Here is an 8,295-nt window from a genome sequence, read left to right on the forward strand (position 1 = left end):
GTCCAATCTTCTTATAATGGGTGGCAACTTAACTATTTCAACAACAACTAGTTCACCCTTAACCTAATTCAAAGATCATTCTCCATAATGGGTTGCTTAAGTTCAAGCATCGCTTATATATTGGCAATTCAACTGATCTTAAAAATAAGCTTTTACAGGCTTTCCATAACTCAGCCTTAGGGGGCATTATGGAATAAAAGGAACTCTAACAAGGCTCCAACAAAGTTTCTACCCGCCAAGATTGAAGCAAGATATGGTTAAATGGGTTGCTTCTTGTGAAACATGTCAGAGGTGCAAGTTTGAGCATGTGGCCTGTCCTGGTTTGTTACAATCCTTGATTCCAAAGGGAGTTTGGTAAGATATTGCAATGGACTTTGTGGAGAAATTACCATGCTCTAAAGGTTGATACTATCTTAGTGGTGGTGGACAAGTTCTCTAAAAGGGGGCATTCATTCCTCTATCTCATCCCTTCACAACAGCTACAGTAGCAAAGGTTTTCTTAGACAACATTTTAAAGTTGCATGGTGTTCCCCACTCCATTGTATCTGACCGGGACAAAATATTCACTGGGAATTTTTAGAAGGAGCTTATGAAACTATTAGGCACTGGCTTGTATTATACCATTGCCTATCATCCACAATTAGATGGACAGTCCGAACGACTCAACGAATGTTTGAAGAATTACCCGCATTGCATGTGTTTCCTCACTAAAAAAATGGTCATCATGGCTTAATTTAGTTAAGTATTGGTATAATACTAGCTATCATATTTCCATTAAGATGAGCCCATTCCAAGCCTTGTATTGTATAAGTCCTCACTACCTATTCTACCTATCATTGCATCTTCAGTAATAACGGTAGAAGAAATGTTGACTCATAGGGAAGGGATGAATAAGATCCTTCAAGACTGTCGAGCTAAAGCTCAGAACTGCATGAAGCTGTATGTTGATGCCAAACACATGGATAGATAATTTAAAGTGGGTGACAAAGTTTTCCTCAAACTGTAGCCTTATCGGCAGTCAACAATTGTAGTCGGGACTTCTCTAAAGTTGGCTGCAAGGTATTATGGACCTTATCGTGTACTAGTACACATTGGTAGGGTGGCTTACAAATTGCCTCCTACCAGCAGAATTCACCCTATTTTGTATGTCTCTCCTTTGTTGAAGCATCAACTTAGTCCCCACACACCAACATTCACTACCCTGCATCCAATTGTTGATGATAAATGGGTAATTCTACCTCAGAATGTGCTCAACACTAGGACAATGTCCTTAAATGGAGATTCAGTTAAACAACTTCTCATTTTCTGGTTGGAAATGTCTGCTATAGATGCTACTTGGGAATTTGAGACTGCTATTAGTCATCAATTTCCATCGTTTTATCATTCTTGGGGACAAGAATGTGCTAAAGAGGGAGGTATTGTCACATACTCAAGAAAGGGCCTTAAAAGGAATTAAATAGTATCAAGTTAGTCATCATTTATTCTATTAATAGTTATGCAGTCATTTCTATTTTATTAGCTGTCAAGTTGGTTGCAATTTTCTATTTATGCACTTGTATTCCTTTTACATTGTTATCATTCTATTTTATCCTTTAGATAAGTTGTTAGACCAGTTGTGCTTATGCAACTGTTTTGTAACAGACCTCATCCACTTTTGCTAATATAAGGTCATGCATTGCTCAATGGAAAATTTACTGATATAAAGGCATGCCTTGTTCAAGGGAAGATATCAATGATGAATATACAATTTTAATTTCTTCATCTCTCTCATCTAATTCCCTTCTATTTCTCTCTTTCATATCTTCATAATTTTAATTTACAACAAAGCACACTCATAAAGCTGAAATTGAAAAAAATTACAAAAAACATCAAGTTAAATCAATTTTTTATATTTAAACTAAATGTTCAAAATTCTGAATCGGATATTACCTAAATCGACTTAGATTTAACCAGTAAAATGCGAGATTTTATTTCATGATTAATTAAATTTATCAATAGGATTGCACATGTCAGAATATATGCGGGGCCAATTGAAATTAGTTCCAGTGTTTTAAAAAAGAAATTAATTTGAGTGATTAAGAGTTTTAACTCGTTTAAATTAAATGTATCAAACCTGAAACATAATGTATACCGAAAACGTTAATTGAAAAAATATTATATATAAAAATATTTAATGAATTTCGAACCGAGCAATTAAATAGTTATAAAAAATATTTCTAGAGTGATTTTTTTTTTTTGTAATCCAAGTTATTAAGATAGTTTTCTTAATTAAGGGAATGATATTTTAAAATAATTATGTGCCAAAGATTGGAATATCTTTTCATCCAAAAAGAATATTTTATATCCAAATAAACAGGAAAAAACAACAGGATAAATTAATCAGGAATATTATGAACTGTCTCATTTCTTCATTCATAATCAATTGATGAACCAATCATGATTTTTAATGGATAATATTTAATTATATTATTTGCTTTAATTTTGAATGTGCAGAAAACATGGATTCTTTGGTGGGTATATTTCAAATATAATATTATAATATACCGACCAATTATCTGAATCAGCAATTTCATGCATGGAATCTAAGAAATCATTAAATAACTTATATATAAAAATGAAAGTATGAATGTAAGTTATATTGGACAATATTTTTATTATTAGGTAAATTACACTCATATTGTTCAAATTTAAGTGTTTGATTAGTGATTTTCTATTTGTCTTTTATATCTGAAAATCCCTGCTTTTTTAGAAAAACAGTCTTTTCCAACATCAAAAAGCAAACCGTAACAGTAAACAACAACTTGTTAGTTTTATCTTGAATGACAAGAATCAGTTAATCAGACATTTACAATATCAAATCTGACAATGGATTAGTAGTTGATGTTTGAATATGTTTAACAATTAGCAAGTAAGTGATTGACCACCAATCTAGTCTTTGAAAGGTATGATTGCCTTTCGAACTAGTTTTACTGAATTATTCTAGTTGGCTGGAATTGAGTAGTGACTCTTCACGGACTTCCTAAAAGAAAGCAAGATTTACATGATATCCCGATTATTGTCTTTTAGAAGTAACATCAGAAAAAAGACCCCTAAAGAGAATTTGGAGGCCTGAGGGTTTTGGGGATTTTAACCTAAAATGAGTCTTTTAATAAAGATAATTCTCTATTAAGAGCCCAGTTAAAAAATATTCCCACTGTAGGGCTTCTTTAACTGGGCTCAAAACCGAAAGACTAACTTCCAATTTCATTTTGCAAAGAAACCGGAAGTTAAAAGCTTTAATTTTTTGTATTTAATAAATAAATAAAATATAGAAACCGGAAGACTAACTTCCGGTTTCTTTGCAAAATGAAACCGGAAGTTAGTACTCCGGTTTCGAGCCCAGTTAAAGAAGTCACACAATGAGAATATTTTTTAACTGGGCTCTTAATAGGAAATTATCTTTATTAAAAGATCCATTTTGGGTTAAAATTCGGGTTTTTGTAGAAGTATCAATTTAGGCTCTAGGTATAAAAATAACACCAATGTATATTTAACGTTTTAAAAAAGTACCAATTTAGGTATCGATAACGGAACATGACATGTCATTTGTATTATTCCGTTAAATTATGTCAATTGTATGTGGAGAGAGAAATCAGAACTTAATGGAGTAATATGAATCAAGTGTCATATTTCGTTATGTCTAAATTGATACTCTTTTTTAAACATTAAGCCTACATTAGTGCTATTTTGTACATGAAGATTAAATTGATACTTCTCAAGAAACCTTAAACCTATTTTAGTACATCATCTCTATTTTTTTTAGGGATAAGGTACCAAAATAGGCCTAAGGTTTTTGGGGAAGTACCAATTTAGGCTCAACGTTCAAAATAGCACTAATTTAGGCTTAACGTTTACAACATAATATCAATTTAAGCTTAATGTTTACAATATAACATCAATTTAGACCTCACGTATAAAATAGCACCAATATAGGCTTAACGTTTACAAAATAATACGAATTTAAGCTTAACGTTTATAAAATATATCCAATTTAAACTAAACGTCACAATTAAATTACCCATATTATATTCTTTTCCTATTAACTTTATATGTTATATTTTTATTTAGTTCTATATTCTTATTTATTACAATACAATTAATTAGTAATTGAATATCCACAATATTTCGAACACATATATCAATATTATTTTAACTAGTGTTCGAAATATTCAATTACTTTTAGTTTGCATATATTACATGAACCATGGAATTTAGGAGTGATGGAATGATTGATGAAAAACAAATATAAGGTTTTAATGAGCAAGAATACTAATTAATTATATTATAATAAATAAGAAAATAAAACTAAATAAAACGATAACATATAAAGTTAATAGGAAAAGAATATAATATGATTAATTTATTTGTGACGTTTAGCTTAAATTGAATATATTTTGTAAACGTTAAGCTTAAATTCGTATTATTTTGTAAACGTTAAGCATATATTGGTGCTATTTTGTACGTGAGACCTAAATTGATGCTATATTGTAAACGTTAAGCCTAAATTGATATTATGTTGTAAACGTTAAGTCTATATTGGTGCTATTTTGAACGTTGAATCTAAATTGGTACTTCCCCAAAAACCTTAGGCCTATTTTGGTACCTTATCCTTTTTTTTATATATATAAATATAAACAATCCTATTTTTATAATCTTAAGTAAAATTTCCAAAATATGGTTCTTTTAATAAACTGTAAAAATACAATAAACTTCTTTTTTTAAACAAATTTTTGTTTTTTTTTTCATGGAAGGAAAAATAGAATAATAATGCCAAAAAAAGAAAAAAAAAGATATTGTTGGCAAAGTGTTTAAATGTAAGAGTTCCTATCACGGGAGCTTTTAATTTAATATAGCAACAAAGACAAATACAGTAGAACCTCTATATAGGAATACTCGAATAACCTCCCAATTGTTATATAAAAGTTTGGTCCCAAATGTTGAGAGTCTTTGTTATACCAACCTCTATATAGGAATAACCTCCCAATTGTTATACAAATAGTCCGGTCCCAAATGTATTCCTATATAGAGGTTTTACTGTATTCAAATTTTCAAAACATTTTTGATAATGACTTTACAATTCCTAATTCATCTACTGTCCTTTTCAAACATCATTAATACCAATTGCCTAACATCCAATATAATCAACTTTATTAAATTACTCTAATATTTATTTTTTTTATTTAGAGGAGGGAAAAAATATCATTAATCAGCGAGATAAAACCCTTAGAAATACATTTTTCAACAACAAAAAAAATAAAAATAAAAATAAAAAAGAATAAACTAACTAGTATCAGTAATGGCATTTCCAGCTAAATTATGAGCTACCTGATTCGTTAATTTTAGATAAAAAATTACTCCAAAATCTAATAAGTGATGAACCGAATTCTTACAATCTTGAATCGGGCCTCCATATTTCACTAAATTTTCTTTCTTTGAGTGGAAGCTATTTTTCTTTTCATAATTGTAGTATAAGTAGACCGGTTTACAAGTTCGGGTAAATATTCAATTTTTCTATTTATCCATTGGGCCGGGTTTAGTTAGAGGAGAATGAAATTCAACCCACCTAACTTATGCTTGTTTATCTGAAATTGAATTACATATTTTTAAGTGTAAATCCATAAGAACAGATCCGAAGCCATCTTAGTCCGGCCCATAAATAGTTCTAACTACAAGCATTATACTTTACGAGCTTTTTATTGGACTTCTTATATGAAAATCATATCTGATTATAAAATTATAATTAAATCATATTACAAAACTTAATTATCAATACGTCATTTTTTTCTATATATGACAAATAAAGTATGATTTTATATCCTAATTTATAAATTTTAAACCTAAATTTATAAATCCTAGACCCTAAAGAATATATCTTAGACCCGCAATTTATAAAACGTAGGTCTTAAAATATATGAAAAACAATGATTTTCTTAATTTGACATTATTTAAATTAGTACTTGACATAGTTATAAATAATTTTTCAAATCTCAACTTCCATGTAAATTTCCCTTAAATATTTTTAAGTGTAAACCCATAAGAATAGGTCTGAATGCCATCTCAGCCCGACCCATAAATATTTCTAACTAGAAGCATTATGCTTTACGAGCTTTTTATTAGTATTACTATTTTTATTTTTTCCGAAGCCATCTCAGTCCGACCCATAATTTTTGGGTAAATTACACCTATGACCACCGAACTTTACCCATTTTCACATTATAGCCACTAAACTTCATTTTTTCCCGGTATGGCCATTGAACTTTACACGTTTTAACACTGGTGGCCACTTAATGTCTCAAAACGACCATTGATGGCTAAAAATAAAAAATCCAAAGCGTTAATAATATTCTAAGGAACTTTAATTCTTGAAAATTTTCGTTTTGAGGTCATTTAGGTGGTGTTTGGTTAGGAGAGAGAAAATGAATTGTTAGAAAGAGAAAGCTCCAAAAAATGTGATTTTCGAAAATAAAAAATGTGGTTTCATGGTAAATGTCGTTCTGAACAACTTTAATTCTTCAATATTTTCATTTTGAGGTCGCTAACAATCGTTAACGGTCATTTTGAGAAGTTAGTTAAAATTGAGTGCCTATCGGTGTTAAAAAATGTAAAGTTTAGTGACCATACCGGGAAGAAAAGAAGTTTAGTGGCCATAATGTGAAAATGGGTAAACTTCAGTGACCATGGGTGTAATTTACCCCATAATTTTCTATATTTTCAAAAATATATTGTAGAACCCTCAAGTTTTGTTAAAATCAACCACTTAGTTTCACTATGATTTTGTTAATCAAACATTAAGTTTTATATAAAATAACCAAGTTTACCTTTCATAAATGGGTAAATTACACCCATGGCCATTGAGCTTCACCCATTTTCACATTATGGCCACTAAACTTTACACTTTTTAATACCGGTGGCCACTTAACGCCTCAAAACGACCGTTGCCGGCTAAAATTAAAAATCCAAAGCGTTAATGATATTCTAAAGAACTTTAATTCTTGAAAATTTTCGTTTTGAGATCATTTTGGTGTTGTTTGGTTAGGAGAGAGAAAGTGAATTTTTAGAGAGAGAAAACTCCAAAAATTGTGATTTTCGAAAATAAAAAATGTGGTTTCATGGTAAATATCGTTCTGAACAACTTTAATTCTTCAATATTTTCATTTTGAGGTCGTTAACGACCGTTAACGGTCATTTTGAAAAGTTAGTTAAAATTGAGTGATCACCAGTGTTAAAAAGTGTAAAGTTCAGTGACCATACCGGGAAGAAAAGAAGTTCAGTGGCCATAATATGAAAATTGGTAAAGTTCAGTGGCCATGGGTGTATTTTACCCTTTCATAAATACAATATATATTTCCAAATAAATTCCACAAATCATGTGGAATTTCACAAATTTTATAAATAATAGAAAAGCTTGTGTCACGTATTAAAAGAAGTGTTATGTATTTTTCATAATGATTCTTTTAATAGAATTTTGTTGCACTGCAGATAACCAAAGCTAGTTGCTGGATTCCTGAAGGATACGCTGGACACATTGTCTTTCCTTGTGAGTTTGTAATGCACTGCTTTGCTTTTGAGTAATTTAATTTTTGGACTGCCCACACTGATTCTAACTTAATCACCATTCTTTAAGTTTAAACATGTTACCATTAATCAAATTCCAACACCAATACCAAACTCCCAGACCCTGGCAAGTCACCATTAATCAAATTCCAACACCAGACCCTGGCATATTCCAACACCAGACCCTCGCATATCACAAGTGTTTAGATTTACAACACCAGAGTTTGGAATGTCACAAATGTCTAGATTTATAGGTGCCTAAGTTTACAACACCAGATTCTGGCATGTGTTTTTAGGTTTACAAGTGTCTAAGTTCTGGTATGTGTGTAGGTTTATAGGTGTCATGGTTTATAACACCAGATTCTAACATGTGTTTCTAGGTTTACACGTGTCTAAGTTCTGACATGTGTGTTGGTTTATAGGTGTCCAGGTTTATAACACCAGACTCTAGCATGTGTTTCTAGGTTTACAGGTGTCTAAGTTCTGGTATATGTGTATGTTTATAGGTGTCCAGGTTTATAATACCTGACTCTGACATGTGTTTCTAGGTTTACAGGTGTCTAAGTTCTGGCATGTGTGTAGGTTTATAGGTGTCAACAGGTGTCCAGGTTTATAACACCAGACTCTGGTATGTGTTTCTAGGTTTGGCATGTGTGTCAGTTTATAGGTGTCCAAATTTATAACAGGTGTCCAGGTTTATAA

Source organism: Euphorbia lathyris, chromosome 1 (assembly GCF_963576675.1).
Source record: "Euphorbia lathyris chromosome 1, ddEupLath1.1, whole genome shotgun sequence".
In the NCBI taxonomy this organism is placed as follows: Eukaryota; Viridiplantae; Streptophyta; class Magnoliopsida; order Malpighiales; family Euphorbiaceae; genus Euphorbia; species Euphorbia lathyris.